This window comes from Prionailurus viverrinus, chromosome C1, assembly GCF_022837055.1.
Source record: "Prionailurus viverrinus isolate Anna chromosome C1, UM_Priviv_1.0, whole genome shotgun sequence".
NCBI lineage: Eukaryota > Metazoa > Chordata > Mammalia > Carnivora > Felidae > Prionailurus > Prionailurus viverrinus.
In genome coordinates, this window is record NC_062568.1 from 94881803 (window position 1) to 94905297 (window position 23495).

Below are 23495 nucleotides of genomic sequence, written 5' to 3' on the forward strand. Positions count from 1 at the left end.
TTGATTGGTCCAGGTGGTTGATTTTCATCTTGCTGAGTGCTTTTGAAATATATAAATGTTGAAACCAAAGCAGATGAATATATAGAACTGGAACTTGATAGTAATAATTGGACTAAAGATGTAGATTGGTGACTCAGCTGTGGATAGTTGATAGTTGAAACTGTGGACTTAAATGAAATTACCTAGGGAAATATATTAATGGATACAGATACATGTAAATCAAATATTAAGAGTAATTGTTTCTGAGTCGGTATAAGTATTCTATATACTTTTTTTCTTTACCTGTGTCTATTTTTATTTATTTACTTTTTGTGTCAAGTTTTCATTTAAATTCTAGTTACTTAACATACAGGGCAATGTTGGTTTCAGAAGTAGAATTTAATGATTCATCACTTACATACAACACCCAGTGCTCATCACAAGTGCCTTCCTTAATGCCCATCCCCCATTTAGCCCATCCCTTGTTTGCCTCCCCTACTTTTAAAAAAGTAATCAGCATATCAGGGCGCTTGGGTGGCTCAGTCGGTTAAGTGTCTGACTCTCGATTTCAGCTCAGGTCATGATCTCACAGTTCGTGGGATCAACCCCCAGGTTGGAGTTTGTGGTGGCAGTACGGAGTCTGCTTGGGATTCTCTCTTGCCTCTCTCTCTGCCCCTTCCCTGCTCATGAGTGTGCATGTTCTCTGTCTCAAAAAAAAAAAAAAATAGAAAAAAAACTTGAAAATGTAATCAATACATTGTTTTCTGTGGATCAAAATTAAATAACTTTATTCAGCCTTATTGAGATATAGAGAACAAATAAAATTGTAATATATTTGAAGTGTGTAACAAAATGATTTGTCATATGAATACATTGTGAAAGAACTCCTTCCCTCCATCCTTTCATGGAGGAGAAACATCTATGTATTAATTAACACATCCACTGCTTCATATTTACCTTTTTTGTTTGGTTTTGGTACACCTAAGTTCTCCCCTCTTAGAAAATTTTAATTATATAATAGTGTGTTATCGACTGTAGTCACCATGTTATACATTAGATCCTCAGAAATTATTCGTCCTAAACTGAAAGTTTGCATCTTTTTTTTTACCAACCCCTCCTTATTTCCCCCACTCCACAGCCATTGACAACCAGCATCCTACTGTTTCTCTGCATTCAACTTTATTTTTCAGATTTCATGTATAAGTGGTACTATGCAATGTTTGTCTTTCTCTATTTGACTTATTTCATTCAGAATAAGGCCTCTAGGTTCCATCTGTGTTGTTGCAAATGGAAGGATTTTCTTCTTTTTTAAGGTTGTATCGTATTCCATTGTATATATTTGCCACCTTTTGTTTATCCACTCATCCATAGATGAACACTGAGGTTGTTTCTATACTTTGGCCTTTGTGATATAAAAGGGGATATGAAGAGATATAAAGATGTCTCTTTGAAACAAGGATTTAGTTTCTTTGGTTATATACCCACAAGTGGGATTGCGGGATCAAGTGGTAGCTCTATTTTTAATTTCTTGTAGTGACTGTACCAGTTTACATTACCACCAACAGTGGACAAGGGTTCCCTTTTTCCATATCCTTGCCAGAATTTGTTATATCCTGGCTTTTTCATAATAAATACCCTAAAAGCCATGAGGTGATAACTCATTGCAGTTTTGATTTGCATTTTCCTGATGATTAGTGATGTTGAGTACCATTTTATGTGCTCATTTGCCATTTGAATGTCTTTGGAAAAATGGGTACTCAGATCTTTTGCCCCTTTTTAAAATTGGTGTTTTTATTGTTGTTACTGAGTTGTATGAGTTACCTATACGTCTTGGATATTAGCCCCTTGTTAAGATATGTGGTTTGCAAATTCCCCCATCATTCCACAGGAATGGGACATTGTTTTGTTGATGGTTTCCTTTTCTAGGCAGAAGACTTTTAATTTGATGTAGGCCCCCTTGTTTGTTTTTGCTTTTGTTGCCTTCGCTTTTGTTATCAAATCTAAAAATTCATTGCCAAGACTGGTATCAAGTTCTTGTAACTCATTTGTTTTCTTCCAGGAGTTTTAGGTTTCAGGCTTTATTTTCAGGTTTTCAATCCATTAAGAGTTGTTGTTGTTGTGTATGGTATAAGATGGTGGTCCATTTTCATTTTTTTTTGCTTGTGGCTCTTGTGTTTTCCTAACACCATTCATTGAAGAGACTATACTTTTCCTATTGTATATTTTCAGCTCCTTTGTTGAAAATTAACTGAACATAAATACATGGGGTTCTTTTTGTGCTATTTCTTTTCTATCGATTTTTGTGTCTAGCATACTATTTTTTTTTTTGAAAGTTTATTTATTGTCAATGCAGAGCCACATGCAGGGCTGGAACTCATGAACTGCAAGATCATGATCTGAGTCAAAAGGGACAGATGCTTAACTGACTGAGCCTCCCAGACTCCCCATAGCATACTATTATGATTATCATAGCTTGTAATATAGTTTGAAATTAGGAAGTGTGACGCTTCCAGCTTTGTTCTTTATCAATATTGCTTTGGGTATTTGTGGTCTTTTTTGCTTTCACTCAAACCTTAGGACAGTTGTTTTTTTATTTCTGTAAAAAAATGCCATCAAAATTTTGATAGAGCTTGCATTGAACCTCTTGATTGTTTTAGGTAGTACAGACATTATTTTTAAGTAGGTTCCCCACCCAACATGGGGCTCAACTCATGATCATGAAATTAAGAGTCACATGCTCTGCCAACTAAGTCAGCCAGGTGCCCCAGTATTTTTAACATTGGTTCTTCCAGTTCTTGAGCATGGAATATCTTTCCATTTATTTGTGTCTTCTTCAATTCTCTCATCAATGCCTTGTGATTTTCAGTGTACAGATTTTCCTGATTGGTTAAAGTTATTGTAAACATTGTATTATATTTGATGCTATTGTAAATGGGATTCTTTTTCCAATTTCTGTTTTTGTTTGTTCATTGTTAGTGCACAGAAAGGTAAATGGGGGTACCTGGATGGCTCAGTTGGTTGAGTGTCTGACTGTTGATTTTGGCTCAGGTCATTAACTCACAGTCATGAGATTGAGCCCTGCGTCAGGCTGCATGCTGAGCATGGAACCTGCTTGGGATTCTCTTTCCTTCTCTCTCTGCCCCTCCCTAATTCATTCTCTCTTGCTCTCTCTAAATAAATAGACATGTCAAAAAGAAGAAATGTAAATGTATTTTGTTTGTTAATTTTGTATCAGGCAACTTTACTGAATTCATTTATTAGTCTAACAATTTTTTGGTGGAGTTTTTAGCATTTTCTACATGCAATGTCATATCACCTGTAACAAAAAATTATACTTATTCCTTCTGGTTTGAATGCCTTTTATTTATTTTTCTTGGTTTACTTGCTCTGGCTATGGTTTCCAGGACTATTTTGAATAAAAGTGGCAAGAGTAGGAATCTTTGTCTTTTTCTGAATCTTAGAGGAAAAGTTTTCAATTTTCACCCTTGAGTATGATGCCGATTTGTGGGCTTGTCATTTATGGGCTTTATTGTATAGAGGTATGTTTCTTCTATACCCAATTTGTTTTAGTGTCTTTATCACAAAGTGATGTTGATTTCATCAAATATTTTTTTCTGTATCTGTTTAGGTGACCACATGATTTTTATCTTTTGTTAATGTGGTGTATCACATTTATTGATTTTCATATGTTGAACCATCCTTGCATCCCAGAAATTAATCCCACTTGATCATTGTATATGATCCTTTTAATGTAATATCCAATATTGTTTGAATATTTTTGTGAGAATTTTGCATCTGTGCTCATTAGGGATGTTGGCTTGTGGTTTTCTTTCCTTGTAGTGTCCTTATCTGCTTGATATCACGGTAATACTGGCCTCATAAAATGAGTTTGGAAATATTCCCTCCTCTTATTTTTCATGGAAGAGTTTGAGAAGTTTTGGTATTAAGTCTTCTTTAAATGTTTGCTGCAATTCACCAGTGAAGCCATTTGGTACTGGTCTTCTCATTGTTGGGATATTTTTAATTACTGATTCAATCTCCTTGCTAGTAATTGGTCTGCTCTGATTTTATATTTCTTTCTGAAGAAAGAATGAATGTTTTCAGGAATTTATATATTTCATCTAGGTAAAAGAAGTTTAAAAAATATTAAGGAAAAAAGTTAAAACTTATAATGATAGAATAAATATCATTGTACAGCCTGCAAAGGGTAAAGGTGAGAGTTCAAGAATGGACCCAGGGTTTCATGTCTGGATTTAAGAGGCTTTTCTTATCTCATTCTTTTGCAGTACGTGTTCCATTTGGCTGATGACCATTTCCTCTGACTCTCTGATAGTATCATCTCCATCCAAACTCTCTCTGTCAAATATGTCACCTGACAGCAATTCAAGCTGTTGGCAGAACTCATCAACAAAGCTTGCATTCAGTTTCACTTACTCTTTGACAGAGTGTATATGATAAGCATCCTGTCACTTAGAATGCTGTTGTCATTTGCTGGTGTGCAGATTTAGTTGTCATGATGAAGTGAGCAAATTCTGGTAGTGGGTGAGCTAGACTCACTAAGTAGTATTTTCTGTCACAGTGTGTTTATCATGCACTATTTGCTGCATTCTTTACTAAGAAACTTAATTACTTAACAGCTCTAGATATATATCTTTGTGAGTTGTATATATGTGTGAATATATGCCAAGCTGTTATGTTGCATTTGACACATTTCTGCAAAGACACTGTGAGAAAAGGAAGGCAATGAGACCTTCTGTTTCTGTTTTGAGTCAGAAAAGCTGCCACTTAGTCATCATGTGGTTCTCTACTATATTTCCATGAAAATAATATCAGACATAGTAAACCCATATTTTTAAATTTAATACTTTAAAATATACTGTCACTCTCCCAAAGCAAAACAAAACTTAACAAGCTTGAACAAAATCTTCAAAATGTCAATGTAATATTGTGTTAAGTAATCGTATTTGGCTATGAAATACTTAATGCTTTTCAAATGAACTTCACTGAATACTTCTATCTCTAACAGAGTTTATTAAAATGCTCATTTTGATTACTTATAACTGTTGTATCAATTTAGTATTTCCAATAGTGGGTAGAGTAAGCACAATTTAATTAAATATCTTGGAGGAGGAAATTGATTTCAGAGCAAAAGTTGCTGTTTGAAATTACTTAATTGGACCTCAGATTTTGCTTGTTAATGGAGTTACCTTTGTATAGCCAATTGTAATAGTTTAAGCTATCCATGTGGCATAATGGATGTGTTCCTGTCTATAGAACTACAAATTTCAAGTAAGTCAAAACATAACAAGAAATCAAACCAGAGCACATAAATATTGACTATGGATAGCAAAGCACATTTCATATTTATATTAAAAGTTGGAAACTCCATATAAATAGCCATGTTCCCAGGACATTCTTATATTCTCTGAATGCGGGGGAACTCTATGTCTTGCTTTATTATGCCATCAAAACAGGTGGATGGGATTGATCTTCTAAAGATTAAATTTTAAATTGTTGTTTAAAGTTATATCTGAAGTATGATAGACATCCTTTTTCTCAAGTTACATAAAATATGTTCTGGATAATCTGAGTTATGTGAAGATGTAAGATTCTAGGAATTTAAGGAATTAAATTGTATTTTTCATTTCAGTACAGATGATTTTTAGCAGAAAACAATTTTTGGCAAAAAATTATTTACCAGAGTGAGGTTAGGTTTCAGAGCACATGAAATCATTTAGAAATAATTCTCTTGCAGTAAAGAAATTTGCTGATTCTTCCATTTGGAATTCAAACTTTTTTCCTTTTGTCAAGTTTATTGAGATGTAATTTACATACAGCAAAGTTCATTCTTGATAGTGAACAGTTCTCACGTTTGTCAGATGCATATCACAATTAAAATATAGAAGAGTTCCCCAAAACTCTGTGTGGGCCCTCTTTGGTCACCTTCCATGATTATCAGTTCTTCATAGGAACTGACACGTTTTTGTCTATAGTTTTGCCCTTTCCAGGTTGTCATAAAAATAAAATCATACAATACGTAGGCTTCTTTACTTAATATAATGCATTTGATTTTCATTCATGGTGTTGTATGTATCAATAGTCCTTTAGTTTTGGTGCTGAATAGCATCCCAGTGTATGGATATACCACAATTTGCCATCTTATGTTTTTGTTTTTGTTGTTTTTTTTTGTAGGTAGTGTTCCTATCATGAACACTTACCATTCTATTAGCATTCTAAATATAATTTTGTGTACTTTTTTTTAGGATTTTTCTAATAAACTCTCATTATTTTAGTCTCTGGAAAGAGGGAGCTTTATAAACTTATTATATTATTGTAAACATTTACATTTTAGTATTACATTTAATGAAAAATGAATCATATTAGAAGAGATTATGTTGAAATCCTCAAGGTCTGGTAACACTTTATTGGTTGTACTTTTTGGCGGGTACATTTTTGGTATCAAAATGTAAAAAATGTGAAACTATAGACATATAAAGACTATGAGGAGAAAACTCTGCAGTGCTCTAACACTGCTTATGGTTTGCTGGAAAAGAAATACAATGAGTACTTATTTCAATCTCTAATGTCTGTACACTCAGACTCAAGGATTGAGAACTAATGACTTAACCTGAAAGTTTTAAAATTGAGATGAAAATTAGTTAAAATTTAATTAACTGAGTTGGGAGAAGCAAGCTGACGCTATGGAGTGTGGGATGAGAAAGATGATTCAGTATTCCAAACATTAAAAAAGAAGGATGAAAACTGTAATTTATTATTTGAACTCACTTCCTGGGAGTTCTCTACTTTTATTAGCCTATATACAACCGTGTTTCAAGTAGAATTAAAACTGAGACATTTAAAATTCTGCAGTAGAAAAGTTGCATGGGTGTGTAGACTAAAAAATAAATTACTTGCATATAATTAGCAATCTAAGTTTATGAAATACAGAAAAGTGGGGCACCTGGGTGGTGATTTCGGCTCAGGTCATGATCTTATGGTTCATGAGAAATAAATAGATGGTAGATAGATAGATAGATAGATAGATAAAATAAATAAACATTGAAAAATTACAGAAAAGTAACTCTAAACTCAGTAGCTTAAAACAAGAATGCATATTTTTTTTACTTTTATTAAATCTATGTGAAAATATAGTAACATTCTTTCTACTTACAAATGAGTCTGCCTGTCCTATGACACACATATTTCTAATATTTTTGTTGTTAATACTCCTCACATATTCCCATGAAGAATTTCGAGTACCTCATTGATACTGCAATTCATATTAATATTTAAGTTTTATTACAAGTTATATGTTGATTTAGAGCTAGAAGGGAGTTTAGAAAAGATCCTAATACAACACCTCATTTTCTGGAAAAAAAACAAAAACAAACAAAAAACAAAAGACAAAACAAAACCTCTCTCTTGAGTAGTTAGTGAACAGAAGAGTTCCAAGGTTATAAGAGCTCCAACTCTCAGTTCTGATGAACTTTTCCTATTCCTTATTGCATCACTAAGATACAATGAAAATCACCAGATACAATGTTCTGTACTTTTGTTTGGAACAAACTCTTTCATTCAAGAAGTAGAGACATATTAAGTAAATCTGGCCTCTTGGTTCACTTTTTTTCTGTAATTCTCTTCTTGCTCTCTCCTCATACCCCCAGAGCCATTACTGTAGGTCATTCCCACCCTACCTCTTGTCAGACCAGTGGTTCTCATACTTTAGTGGCTGTAAGTGTCATCTGGAGAGTTAATGCACACAGAAGCCCAAGCTCATATGGACAGGACCTTTAGATTTGTACAAATTTTGTGTATGATTTTCATGCTCACTAAAGTTGCAAGCCTTAGAGTCCTACGTGTGCATCCGCATGGGCCCTTCCAGTCTTTCTCACTCTGCCTAATCAAGAGAAAATGCTTTGGTGGGCACAGTCTTTGTAATGCCTAGTCTATTTTTGTTGTTTTTGTCCTAAATCAGTGTCATTGGCACTCATTGGACAGAGTCACACTTTCTGCCTTAGTATTTAAGAACCCTGGCCCATCTTTCTAGCCTGTGTCCCTTTACTTCAGCACCACTGAACTCCTTACCTTTGGGAGGCAATATTAAAAGTGTGGTTTCAGCTCTTAAAGACTTGACTTAACATAGTTACTCTTAATAGATGTTTTCTTGGCTTGCATTTTTTCTTTAGAAAAACAACAGCAACAGAGCTTTTTATGAGCTATGAATATACATAATATGTTGAGTCTAGGGACGAAGGCACTTGAGTTAATCTGTGGGTACTTATATGGCAGGCTCATCCCCAAAAGTGTCATGTTGTCCCTTTTCTGATTATTTTGCTGATGATGTATCAACTGACCCTTTGCTTTGAGTTTGCACATAATTCAGTACCCAGGTTTGATTTCACAGACTCCCTGAAGCCTTTTATGGCTTCCCTAGTGTTATATATTCTCTTCCTCCTCTGCACATGTGTACAATGGTCATGTGGCCACTGTTATGAAAGAAATTCTGACATTGTGAGTGTATTTTCTACAGTATCCTCACACAAGGCAAATGAGCCAATTTTATTCCTTTTCATAATCACTGCACATGACAAGCTCCCTAAAATGCATATTGAATTCAGTGAATACACTCATTTTGAGCTCTTAATCTGTACAGCATTAATATTTCCCAATAATCATAATAACAGCTGCTGGTTCAGTAGTTAATGTGTACCAGCCTTATTAAGAATGTTATGCATATATCATTGGATATCCTTAGAACAACCACACTGAGATGTAGGTTTCTTAACTCCATTTTAAATACAGAGCAATTTGAGACCCAAAAAAGTTAAGTAACTTAATTTGTTACACTAGCTGTTAGGGACCAGAGCTGGGTCATAAATAGAGACACTTACTAACTTTATTGAAAGTGTCCATGATCATCTTAATATTGGCTGTAAATTACCTTTTTTTTTTTAAAAAAATAACTTAAAATGGCAAAGACAGTAAGTAAGATATGACTATCTCGACATATCTTAAAGGCTTACAATGAAAGAATTTATTCTGTAATACAAAATCAAAGGTGATCTTCCAAACAAGATCAAGGGTTATAATTGTGTTAGACCACGTGTGTGTATGTGCTTGCGTGTGTGTGTGACATTTGTCTATGTGCAATTCAACTGCAGTTAGACAGGTGGTATTATTTTCTCCAGTAACTGCTTCCACTGTGCTTTCTGAAAGAAAACGGTCTGATTCCATATTTCAGGCACATTTTGTTATATAAAGAATCTCATTTTTATAAGACCTGCTTCTAGGACATCATTTAAAGATACAGCCCCGAATATGATTCTTAGTTCTGTCCCTTCCAACCCAGTACAGGCTAGACCTGACTGCATAGGCATCTTTTGGGTTGCCGAAGTCTGTTATTTCCCAACCCGCTTCCTCTGTTCCCTACTTTCCCTTCTGGTGTTCTATTTTATAGGGAACATTTCAATGTGAGTTCCCTCTGACAGTACATTTGATAGCTCTTAGAGACTTTGGGCATCCCCTCTAGGGTTTCCTGGCATAGAGACTCTGTTTCTGCCAAGAGCAAGTCCCAGCAGAGCCGGTCACAGATGGGAACCTTTCCCCAGTTTGCAACCCTCTTGTGGGTGTGCATAGGATCCTAATCTCCACGTAACTTCTATAGCATCCTCTGACTCAGGCAAAACTCATATATCTTTCCACACCCAATGTGGGAACACAGGCTCTCCTTTTCTCTACCCCACACACATATACCCTGTCTTTGTTCTTCTGTCTCTCTCTTGACCCTTCTCCTGCCACAACAGTAACAGGTGGCTTTGAAACAAAATTTCAGACATGAGATGTAAGGTAATCCACAAATCAGTAAGAAGTTTAGTGAAAGGAATGGGGGAAATGCTTTCATGTTACTTCAACCTTAAAGCAAGGGTTGAATTCTAGTGATGGGATGGAGTTGGAAAATGGCTGGTTTGTTTTTTTTTTTTCCAAATTCAGTCATTCCTCAGATTTATTATCCAGATCAGTATTTATCATTTTTATCTCTGGGCCAAAGTAGGAAATGCATTATGCATCATAATTAAATTATCTGCCTCTATTCCTGTCTTCTATGCACACAGACCTCTGAAATATTTTTTTTTAAACCTAATACTTTCCTAAGGGGCCTGAGTGTCTCAGTCAGCTAAGCATACAATTCTTGATTACAGCTCAGGCCGTGATCTCACAGTTTGTGAGACTGAGCCCTTTGTAGGACTCTGAGCTGACAGTGTGGAGCCTGCTTGAGATTCTCTCTCTCTCCCTCTCTCTGCCCCTCCTCCACATGCATGCACCCTTGTGCACAAGTTCTCTCTCTCTCTCTCTCTCTCTCTCAAAATAAATAAATAATAAAAAACTAATACTTTTCTGTACTACATACCCTGCACTATAATTTTGGTTTCTATCAGTTTTCATTCATTCCTATCAGTTCATTCATTCCTATCAGTTTTCCAGACATTTATTTCATGACCCACTAACCTGATTAGATAACCTTTGAATGGATCAAGTTCCACAGCTTATAAAACAAGGCTGTAGAAGGTAAAGACTAATAAACATGTTGGCCTTTCTCTCCCTGATATAATGGATTCTCAGATCAACAGCTGGACCTTTCTAAAATTTGCCCTGAAAATTTTAGAATCTTAATCTGCAGTAGTTTCTCTGCTGTGATCCCTGCACTACCGGGGAACATTTAGAGCAAGGAAAAGAGCAGCAGTATGTCATGGCATGTGCTCATCGTGGCCACTTTGATTGGTGGGTGGCTGGGTGTGTGTATGTGTACTTATGTTTATTAATACAATTTTATTGTTTTCCGTGAATGTGATGATAATGTATACTCTGGAACTATTCTTGAAACATATAAATGAATAAATTACCCACTCTTACTCATACAGAGTAAGCACTATTTCAGATCTTTCTCAGACCCTAGACAGTACACGAACTCACTCATGCACCCTTGTATTTTAGTAGTCTTTTTATTTCTGCCAGGACTTTCTTGATTCTAGAAGTTGCTCATCCTGGAAATATGACCTTGACATAAAAGTCAGCTCTTGCTCTGAAGTTTAAACTGGCATCTCCCTATTGCCTTGAAGGGTAGATTTATGCTTTCTCTGGGATAAGAACATGATCTTTAAACTCTATTAGCCTTTCTCTACCTCTCTCTCATTTAACATGAAAATGCTTAGGTTTTTCTTTCCAACTTTCTTTTTTTTTTTTTTTTTTTAGCTTTTATTGTATACTTGCTAATTTTATTCTCAGTGTGACCTCTCAGATATCCACAGGGAAAGGCAAATTGCTCCAGAAAACCCCTGTGCAAGGGGAAGTTCAGAAAACAGACTTCTCTTTGTAAGAATAATATGGGCTGGAAAATGGTTCACAGGGGCACATAAAACCCTCTGGATACCAAGAGTGAAGGAGAGTAGACGTAATGATCTGGACAGGAAAAATAGTAATAAAGACTTTGCCTCAATCATTTTTTAAGTATTTATCATTTGAGTTATTGGGGTGTGGGTCTCTGGTTTCCAATTTGCAAAAGCAAGAATCCATAGATGGAGGGATACTGTCTGGTACAGACTCATTTAAAGCATTGCAATTCCATTTTAACATCAAGTTGCCTTACTTGATTATTTCAAAGCCAAGGATAGGATGCCGATTTCTGAGTGCCCCAGTTTATCCTAAAGTTGAAATGTAATGCTGTGACCCCAAGAAGTACATTTTGCGGGATGGCTTTGTCAGTGCTTGGTTTGGTCTCATGGGCAGTTTCTCAGTGAATTGTTTAAATTGCTAAGCGCCAACTATCATTCCTTATCTCAAAACTAAAATTAAAGCTTTACTCTTGGCAAAGGAGTACACGAAAAAAACAACCAAAACAAAACCTATATGCATTCCCCCTTTTATACACACACACTCTCAAAGTTCTCTGTCAGTGTCCGTGATGACAGTTGTAAAGGTCTATCAAGTATATTTGCCTGAGACGATTCTAAACATTCTTGTTAAATCCTCAAAACAGTATTTTGAGATAAATATTATCATTTTTTTTTACAAATACAATTAAAAAGATTTGAGAAGTTTCTTACTGATCTAACATGCTGGTAGAGCTTTCAACCCACGTTCTCAAGAATATCCTCTGGGCGTGTGCTAGTGTGCAGGTGCCCTTTGCTAGTTAATAGTAGATACCTTTTCAGACATCTGGTCAGAATCTTGTAGTTGTTTAGTAATAATGAAGAGGAAGATGAATAATGAAGAGGATCAGCTAATCCTTCAACCAAGTGATTTCTCTGGTCCTCTTATTTCCAGGCAACATGTTTGTATTAGTAATAACTCCCTAAGCAAGTGTCAGGAGCTCTCATTTGCTCTCATTTCTACAGCAGACTTTACTAACAGATTATAGCAGTCTTTCCAGTGGAATCCTTCATAAACAGCACTTAAGCCACCCATCAGCAATCAGTTGTGAGTGACATCAAAATTGAAACCGTTGTGCCATTCTGGCCTTCTCCCATCCAATGACTCTTCTACTCTGATGTTTGAAAAGTAAGTTTTGAATTTTTAACTTGAATCTGTAAGAGATAGGTTGATTTGGATCAGGCACTTATTAGGTGTTATGCAGAATAAGCTGGTCAACTCATTGGATATCCTTTGTCATGGAAGGTAGATTAAGTTGGCTTTCCCTATTAACAAAAACAATAGTAACATCTTAGTGTTACAATGAGTTAAGAATTTTAGGACAGCGCATTACATCTATATTCTTGATTTTAGGATTTGACTTGAACAACTTGAGTTCAAAATAAAAATCTCATTGTTTCCCTCACAACCCCTTAATGTATAGCATTTAGCAACAACCACCACAATAATTTAAGTTCATTTATGTATTTTTTAAAGAAAGAGATAGTGAATGAGTGAGGGTGGGGCAGAGAGATGGGGGGTGGGGGTGTGGGGAGACAGAGAATCCCAAACAGGCTCCACACTGTCAGCACAGAGCCCAGCATGGAGTTCCAACTCACGAACCCTGAGTTCATGACCTGACCTGAAATCAGGAGTCTGATGCTTAACCGATTGAGATGTCCCACAGCCACCACAATAATAATAAAACTTTCCTGCCTTCCTACTGTGAAGCTAAGGTCTTTACTGACTACTCCCTATGCACTCAAATGCAATTTTCACAAAAATCTTATGTATGAATAGAGCCAAAATAACTACAATTTAACCTTCAGTAATATAGCTAATAACTAGAAAATCCTGAGCTAAATACCAGATTGCTTCTCTATCTTTAAAGCTTATTATGATACAACAGAGAACATAATGATAATAACAACTTTTCATAGCAAATGATCTAAAATGAGCAGTTTTTCTAGTATCTCCAAGACTTTTTATGAACTGCATGTTTAAACATTTTGCTAGATTTTAATATTTTGATTATCCTTGGTAGCTGCAAATTTCCCTGGTCTTTTTTCTTTTTCTTGAAAGAACACAACCCACCTCATCTGACATCCTCAGAATCTTGCTTTGTGCAGATTACTGATATAAAATAGTAATACACTTACTCATAAATATGTTCTTAGATATTATGATTAGCAGTGAATCAGCAAGAGCTCATTGAACTCCCTCTCCTCCCCATCAGCACTGGTGATGTTTGTCCTGTGAATTCTGTAGTCCTGGCACCATAATGAAAGGTATATCCAAGCTAGCCTTCTGCCATCAGCCAAGCCACTTCCAGCTTCACTGACTTTTCATTAGACTTATTTAGTTTCCTATTATATAGGAACACTTGATATTTTGGAATAGGACTGTCCTGATTTACATTTCATCTATCTGTTAATTGTTCAACTTGATCAGCTAATCCTTCTGTGCCTCAAATTTTATCTTGAAAGCAGGGAAGTTCTGGTCATAAAGTTGTCATAAAAATTTTAATATATTCACGAGAGATTCCTTTGAAATTATGAGGCTCATTGACTGTTATTACTATCCCAGGGACTACTATGAGGTAGACAACACATTGATGTATAATTTTAAACAGTTAAAAGAAAGTAAGACATGTAAGACAAACTTGAAGGGACAATATTTAATATAAAATTATTAATATTTATTATGTAAATCCTTAATGGTATTTGGTGACGTTTCTATAGCTTCACATGGACTTACTGTTTTTCACATAAATTATAATACATATATACACACGTATATTCATATATATATATGCATGCATACACATGAGAGTGTGTGTGTATGTACATAATGTTTTTTTGTGTTGTACTAACTACTGGGCATATATTTTGACTTCCAATTTACTGCAGGTAAGAGTTTTTACCAATGTTTTGCCTTAGTAATATATGGAAAATCATCTTGACAGCCTTTAGTATTAGTTTCTTGGCACCAGAATGCCTTATTGCTAAGCAGGTGACAACTATTTGTATTATAATTGTGGCAGCCTCCTATTTTTAGTACCAGTTTTGGTATAAGATCAATTACACACATTAATCCTAGTGATAGAACATCTTAGTGACTAAACTTATAAAGCCTGGTAGTTCTGTTAAAGTCTGAAAATAAAACTATGCTTAGGTTAAAACAAAACAACATTAAAAAAACAAGTAAGGTTTAGCAAAAAATATATTTTTATTTCCTCAGATTTTCACGTAATTATATATATTTTTATATGTGCTATAGTAACAGAAACTGTAAAACTGGTCACCTGGTAAAGAGTTACGTTTTGATAACAGAAGATGAGTGAAAAATCTCATCATAATCTTTGACTTAGTTAATGGCAGCTATGGAAAACAATATACATAAGTTAAAAGGCCATAACCCATGCCACCATCAAGTATTTGATTTATCCAAATTTATATCAAAAAGTCTATTAGCTCAAATGTTGACCTCTCTTCTTTTTTCCCTTCTTATTTTTTTCTTTACCTACTTCTCTCCTCGTAGTCACCAGAGAATGCTTGTGGGCAGTAAGATAAATATTAGGTGGTGTTTTCGAACAATAGCTATGCTTGGCTGGATGAGGATTTGTGCAAAAAGTAGTTAGATGTGTTGGCTAAAGTGGATAATCTATGGATCAAGATAATACTCGAGTTTGGTTTACTACTTATAGTATCTGTCTTATTATTTTGAAATTCAAAATTAGTTTTAAGAAAATATTTTAAGATTCAAGTCTTTAATGTGTTGGCTACTTACTAATCTATCGAAAGTGGCATTTTGAAGTAAGAAACTAAATGCCATACAATAAATACATTAAAAGCCCATTTGATATTAAAAATAATTCTGTGAATTTATTTTTATGTGCTTTAGTATCAGAACTGAAGCTTTACACAGTGGCAGTATCGTAGCAAATGAGGTTTATCTGAGGCGTGATTATTGCTAATAGTATCAGAACTGAAAATAAAGCCTTGTCAATCTATTAATATGTAAATAACTATATTATTTATATATATGAATGTCCAATATGATACACAGGTCTTTTAAAATCACTTCCACAATTGCTATAAATTAAGCCATATTGATAGCATTTTTTTTTTTTTTTGCCAATATGAAAGTAATATAAAAATGTTTCTGGAAAAAAAAAGAAAAAGTGTTTCTGGGGGTGCCTAGGTGGCTCAGTCAGTTAAGTGTCTGACTCTTGGTTTCTGCTGTGGTCACGACCTCATGGTTTATGAGTTTGAGCCCTGCGTTGGATTCAGCACTGACAATTAGGAGCCTGCTTTGGATTCTCTCTCCCTCTGTCTCTACCCCTCCCCTGCTTGCAGTCTCTCTGTCTCTCTGTCTCTCTGTCTCTCTGTCTCTCTCTCTCTCTCTCTCTCTCTCTCTCTCTCTGTCTCTCAATAAATAAACACACAAATAAATAAATAAACTTTAAAAGAATGTGTCTAGCATTATAAGAATTGCAAATGGAGGGCGTCTGGTTGTCTCAGTCGGTTGAGAGTCCGACTTCGGCTCAGGTCACGCTCTCATGGTCTGTGAGTTAGAGCCCCGTGTCGGGCTCTGTGCTGACAGCTCAGAGCCTGGAGCCTGTTTCAGATTCTGTGTCCCCCTCTCTCTCTGTCCCTCCCCTGTTCATGCTCTGTCTCAAAAATAAATAAACGTTAACAAACAAAGAATTGCAATGGAGAAGTTAGAATTTAAAGCCATAACAAATAGCTTACATAATTAAAACAATTTTGTATGTGGTAAATTGTTTGGCCTGGTGGTATAAATATTTCTTAATGATTCAAAGTAATAGTTGTGAACAACTTGTAAAACGATAGTGAGAGAGAATGCATTGTATTTAAAAGCTGGAGTGATAAATACAAAATCTTGCATAGCTGTGTATTTAAACCTTTCATTGTGACAATTCTGAATACATTTTAGTGGGATTAAAATAAAGTATTAGCATAGATTTTATAGCAAGTTGATCTTTGAACAACGGGTTTGGGGCACTGACCTCTGCACAGTTGAAAATCTGAGCATTGGGGCGCCTGGGTGGTGCAGTCGGTTAAGCGTCCGACTTCAGCCAGGTCACGATCTCGCGGTCCGTGAGTTCGAGCCCCGCGTCAGGCTCTGGGCTGATGGCTCAGAGCCTGGAGCCTGTTTCTGATTCTGTGTCTCCCTCTCTCTCTGCCTTTCCCCCGTTCATGCTCTGTCTCTCTCTGTCCCAAAAATAAATAAATGTTGAAAAAAAAAAATTAAAAAAAAAAAAAAAAAAGAAAATCTGAGCATAACTTTCAACTTGGCAAAAATTTACCTACTAATAGCGTACTATTGATGGGTAGCCTTATCAATAACATAATCAGTCAATTAACCATATTTTGTATGTTTATGAATCATACGGGATTCTTACAGTAAAGGCAGCTAGAGAAAAGAAAATGTTAATAACAAAATTATAAGGAATAGAAAAATACATTTACAATGCTATGCCTATATTTAATGAAACAAAGTCCATGCATAAGTGGTTCCATGCAGTTCAAACCTATGTCGTTCAGTATCATCTGTATATGCCATTTCCTCCCATCTGTATCGCAAGACCCTCTCTCTTTACCTCTGCTTTCAGATTTTATTTCACAGAATTCTAAAAGTTCTGTGATGGAATAGGAATACTTGCCATATTAATACATGGTAAGTTTTTTCTCTTGTAAAACTCAGTCATAATAGGAATAATGGAATGATTCTCATGACAGTTTTAAAAGTTTCTTAATGAGGGGCACCTGGATGGCTCAGTCAGTTAAGCATCTGACTTTGGCTCAGGTGGTGATCTCACAGTTCCTGAGTTTGAGCCCGTAATCGGGCTGTGTGCTGACAGCTCAGAGCCTGGAGCCTGCTTTGAATTCTGTGTCTCCCTCTCTCTGCCCCTCCCCCACTTGTGCACGAGCGTGCGCGGGCTCTCTCTCAGAAATAAAAATAAAACATTAAAAAAATACTAAAAACTTTTTTTTTATATTTCAGATGTATCTTATAAGGTTTTAAAACTGAATTTTGCACCAGTATTAGTTTCTCTTTATTTCTTTTTGTTTTTGTTATGGTGTAATTGACATAACATTGTATGAATTGCAGGCAAATAACAATTCGATATTTGTATATGTTGCAAAATGATTACAACAGTAAGTCCTGTTAACATGTCTCGCCACAGAGTTTACAATTTTTTTCTTGTGATGAGAACTTTTAAGATCTACTCTCCTAGCTAGTTTTAAATATGCAATACAGTAAATACAGGATTATTAATTAAAGTCACCATTCTGTATATCATATCACATCCCCATGACATTCATTTTATAACAGGGAAATTTGTGCCTTTTAATCTCCTTTGCCTCTTTTACCCATACCCCACCTCAGACAACCACCAGTCTGTTCTCTGTACATGTGAGCTTGGTTTTTGCTTTTGTTTTGCTTTGTTTTAATCCTACAAGTGAACTCATACAGGATTCATAGTTTTCTGTCTGACTTACTCATTCCATATAATGCCCTTACAGTCAATCCATTATGTCACAAATGGCAAGATTTCACTCTTTTTTGTGGCTGAATAATATTCCACTGTATATATCTTTGCCACATTTTCTTTATTCATTGATGGACATTTGGGTTGTTTCCATGTCTTGACTATTGGAAATAATGCTGCGATGAGCATGGAGGTGTATATATATGTTTTTAATTAGTGTTTCCAGGTACAATGGCACTGTAGTGATACAGATGAATCTCACAGTGTGTCTTTCCTATTTAATTAATGTTTTGATATAAAATACACTGTAAGAAGTAATAAGCATGGAGTGCCTGAGTGGATCAGTCGGTTAAGTGTCTGACTTTGGCTCAGGTCATGACCTCACTGTTTGTGAGTTCGAGCCCTGCATGGGGCTCTGCACTGACGGTGAGGAGACCTGCTTGGGATTCTCTCTCTCTCTCTCTCTCTCTCTCTCTCTCTCTCTCTCTTTTTGCCCCTCACCTGCTTGCACGCTCACATACTCCTTCTCTCTCTCTCTCTCTCTCTCTCTCAAAAATAAATATTAAGAAAAAAATGAAATATTAAAAGAAGTGAACGGGGAGCACCCATTTACTGGGTAGTAACCATCTGACTTTTAATTTGGGCTCAGGTCATGATCTCACAGTTTGTGAGATCAAGCCCCATGTTGAGCTGAGAGCACAGAGCCTGCTTAGGATTCTCTCTCTACTTCTCCCTCTGCCTCACTTCTGCTCATGCGTGCATGCTCTCTCAGAGTAAATAAATTTAAAAAGAAAAAAGAAAAGAAGTGAATGATCAGGGGAGTTCAAACTGATTACGTCTATATGAAGTGATCAGAAAAAGCTTTGTAAATAATGATGTTGTAGCTGGACCTCAATAATAGGTAGCATTTAAAAATCTAGGGGGAAATATGGTGCATTCCAAGAAGAGAAAACTTCTTAGACAAAGTAATAGTAGCCAGTGAGCAGCAAACATGCAAAATGTGGCTTATTTTCAGTAAGTAAGCTGCTTCAAAAGAGAAGTTAAGACAAATGAGGTTGAAAGTGAAGTCTGATGTCAAATCATTGCCTGCCACACTAAAAAGTATCTTAAAAAATTTTGTTGGTTTTTAAATTTTTTTTTTAATGTTTATTTATTTTTGACAAAGAGAGAAACAGAGCATGAGCAGGGGAGGGGAAGAGAGAGAGGGAGACACAGAATCTGAAGCAGGCTCCAGGCTCTGAGCTGTCAGCACAGAGCCTGACACGGGGCTCAAACTCACAGACGGTGAGATCATGACCTGAGCCGAAGTCAGTCGCTCAACTGACTGAGCCACCCAGTCGCGCCTTGTTGGTGTTTTTAAGCCAAGTTGTTATATGATATGATCTGAGAGTTTAGAAAGAAGTTACTGCCCAACTTTTGAGTTACACATTTTTTTTAAAACAAGCTTTACAGAAGAAGGAGAATTCAGGTCCATGGACAAATCATCAAAGAAAAGGAACTTTACTTTTTTTCCTTAAGAAGTGCCTAGTCGACATGAAAAAGGTCAATCTGGTTCCAGGAGAGGAACAGTAAATCTCTGGGGTCAGGAAGGGTGCTGTGGTGAATGAATAGCTTCATAAAAATGATACAGCAGTCCTGAATGATGGTGATTATAGCTGTTGTGTATTACTATGATTATCTTGTATTTATTGAATTTTTGCAACGGGTGAGTTACCAGAGAGTAAAGGAGTATGTTCACTAGCTGATCAAACGTTGAAAGAATAACAGAAGGATAGTCTTTTGACCTTTGAATTCAGTATTTAAGTATTTCCCAAAGCCACTAGATGTTTTTTCTTCCTGTTCACTGTCTGCTCATTGTCCTTGGATGCAATACTTGCTCATGTTAGAATATATCCCATGATCCGGATCTTTTTCTTAGGCACCTTCCTGGCAAGGTCTGATTTTGCAGGCAGTGTGCATTGTTTAATTCTTTTGTAAAATAGATATATAATGTCCAACTTTAGTGAGACAGACTTTTCACTTTAAATAAGTGAATTTGCTACACAGCTTATGTAACATAAATCTTAACTGAGACACAGATCTTCCTTTTTGTGACAGGTTAAAATTTAAAGTTTGTGTTGAGGAGAGAAACTCATAGAAGAGTTTGGACTCTTGGACTACATACAAGATCTGTGAGCAGAAAGGTCTAGAGGGAAGGGAGAAAAATGGGATGGAGATGTATCTGTGGGGCATATACAGGATAGGGAATCAAACAGTATGAACAGTGGAGACAACTATGAGTCCATGGGGTAGGGTGATGATAATCACAGCTCTCAGAATATTTATATTCACTCTTCTTAGGGTCTTAGAGAAAATTTCCAGGAAAAAAAAACTGCTATGAATGCCAACCTAATAACAGTTTATTTTCCAAAACTGTATTTGGTAGTTACTGGCAACTAAGAAAGGCTTGACTTCGGCAAACGTGCTATGAGGTATCTCATTCCCATATTGGCTAGCAAAGTCCTCTCTCAAAACTTCTGTGATTATATTAATGAAGGGTAGTAGCTTGCTATTTCAAATATGGTTTCTATGGGTAAATAAGTATTCAACACCAGTGAAATGCCAACATTCTGTATGTCCAAATTGTGAAAGTCCTGTGTGCTATTAGAGAAGCTTCCAAAAGCTGGGACTTCTTTATGGCAGCAGTAGCAAGAGAGTGAGAATGAGATAGGGTCAGAGATCTGGTCCAGAAAAGTATTTCATGGCTTTCTTCTCTTATGGCTTTGGAGGGGTATGCAACTGTGGTTACTGCAAAAAAAAAAGAAAAACACAGTTAGAAATAATAGCAACAGTGGAAGCTACCCAGGGCAGGTCTGTGTACTTTGGGAAATGAAGTACTTGTATCTGCTCCTTTATCTTGATTGAAACGCAAAACCACTTCAAACACTTTTCTCTCATTTCCAACAGCTTCACTAAGAAAAGCTCTACAGCTTTCTCTAAGAAAAGTTTTGAAAAGTAGGTGTGATTGGCCTAATTTTATTAATGACCATTTTAAGGCATATTGAGATTGAGGCTGTCACTGCTAAACACAGCACCTTTTTTCCCCTAAATACCATATCTCACAGATATACACACATCTTGCTTTTCTGCCACCTTTTTAAACTGTCTCCATTGTCTCTGTGGGAAAAAAGTGATTTTTATATAATTTTATTAGAAAGCTTTTATTTGAACTCAGAATATCCCAAATCTTAGCTCTAAGTTTCTTCAACAAATATCTATGAGGGCTCATAGAAGTGCAAAAGCATAAAAGAGAGAAAAAAAACAAAAAAAACCCAAAAAAAGTAGGGAGTGATGTCTGCAAAATGACAGCAATGTTATTTCTAGTGTTTGCCCCCACCCCGCTCCCCAGAACATTTATTTGAACACTATCCACACATAAAAACACCTTCATAAGAGCTAAAAATACCAGCTGAGAGAATATAGCACCTATGTGAAGCACAGAAATAAGAAAAGCTTCAGTGAGGAAGGCAGGAAAAATAGATTCGCATTGCCCCCCATTACCTCTCTTCCAAGCCTGGCTACCCATCGTGGAGAGAGACACCTTCCCTGTGGGAAAAGGAGAGTGAAATAAGTGTCCAACTTCACTACAAACCACAGAGCCAGCCTGCACAAGCACTAGGTCAACTACAGATGCCTTAGGTGTTTCCCTATGGGCTGTTCCAAACGTAGGTTCTAGGCTCACCCAGGTATCTGCCAGCTCTTGTGGCCCCAGGTCCCTTGCATGGCTTCTAACAGCTTTTAAGACATCGGGCTCTTGGTAGGATTCCACAAACCCAGATCCCTTGCCCAGCCAGGTACCAACTAGCTCCAGCAGCCCCAGCCAGCATCAGACCCCTCCTGGGGTAAATCCAATCCTGGTACATCTCATGGCCTTTCAGCTCCCCTAGCTGTAGGCGGTAACCACAGGCTTGCAATCAGCCCCATGGACTTAGGTTCCTGGCCAGAATCAGTGTTACAGCAACTACTGCAGCGCCAAACTCCAGGCATTTTCCAACAATAGGCCAGGCCTTATGGTCCTGGATTTCACTGACTCCCTCAGATATAGTCTCCTGACCCTCCACAGGACCAGACCCTGCATTCTCCATGGCCCTACATTCTGGCTCCCACAGACACAGGCTCCTAGCCTGCCACTGTGCCAGACCCCTATAGACCCAACCTTCAGGTTAGTCACCCAGTTCTCAGTTATTCCATGACCCAGGCTTATTCCATGACCAGGACCCAGGACCAGGTCCATGACTGGACCATGACCAGGACCAGTTATTCCATGACCCAGGCTTATTCCATGACCCAGGCTTTAGGATTGCACTTGTGTTAGACTGGTCTCCATTGTCCCAGCTTCCACAAGGCTCTTAGAAAATTAGGCTCCTGACCCGTCCTGGTACTAGAATGGCCTGTGCATGCCCAGATGTTAGGTCCATCTGAGTGGTCCTTGGTATATAGATAGTTTCTCTGGATTCAAGATCTAGGTTTACCCATGTACACATAGATAATAGGCCCATTACCACAGACTTAGGTGCCAGGCCTGTCCAATGAACCCAGACCCCCATCATGTACCCATGCCCCAGGCCTATCCAGACAATAACTTTAGCGAAAGCCCACCCACGGATGTCACCAGATGGCTCACCTCAAATCTCTGGGTGGACTGACTAATGAAGGGCTTTACCTCTTGAAGCCACTGTGTAAAGACTGAAGAGGTGGCTACTTTAACAAATGCATAGATGAAAACCCAAGAACACAAGGATCATGAATAATCAAGGAATAAATACCAACAAAGGAAACAAAGGGGCTTCTGATGGGCTCAGTTTGTAGAGCATGTAACTCTTGATCTCAGGGTTGTGAGTTCAAGCCTCACATTGGGCATGGAGCCTACTTAGGAAGGAAGAAAGGAAGAAAGAAAAAGAAAAGAAAACTAATAAAACTCCAATTACTTGTCCTAAAGAAATGGAAATCTATGAACTGTCTGACAAAGAAGTCATAGTAATTATCTTAAAGTTAGTGAACTATAATCCATAATGATAACTAAATGATATTATAAAAACAATTCATAAATAAAATTAGAAGTTCAGTGAAATAATAGGAAGCATTAAAAAAAGAAAATGGAGATCCCAAAGTTAAAGAATACAATGATTGAACTGAAAAAAAAAAAAAAACAGAGAGCTTCAACAGCAGTTTTTAACCAAGGGGGGGACAAAAACAGTGAACTAGAAGATAGGTCATTTGAAATCATCCAGTCAAAGGAAAAAAATACATACATACATACACACACACACACACACACACACACACACACACACACAACACACTGGTAAAGGTAAGCATATAGTCAGATTCATAATATTCCAATATTATAAATGGTGATGTGTTGGTTACTTAACTCTCATATAAATATTAAAAAGACAAGAGTAGTAAAATAATTATAGCTACAGTGACTTGGTAATGGATAGACAATAAAAAAGGAAATACTGATATAAAAAATTTTAAATGTGGGGAAGGCAGTAAAAGTTTAGAGTTTGTACACAATCAAACTGAAGTTGCTATAAACTTAAAAGTA

At 36.5% G+C, this 23495-nt stretch overlaps 1 protein-coding gene and 1 pseudogene across 2 annotated transcripts in view; both read left to right on the forward strand.

The window, feature by feature from the left end:
- The window catches only part of DPP10 (dipeptidyl peptidase like 10), a 653109-nt gene that overhangs the window by 59906 nt on the left and 569708 nt on the right, over window positions 1–23495 (forward strand). The window lies entirely within an intron of this gene.
- Window positions 15301–15456, forward strand: LOC125174127 (uncharacterized; annotated as a pseudogene).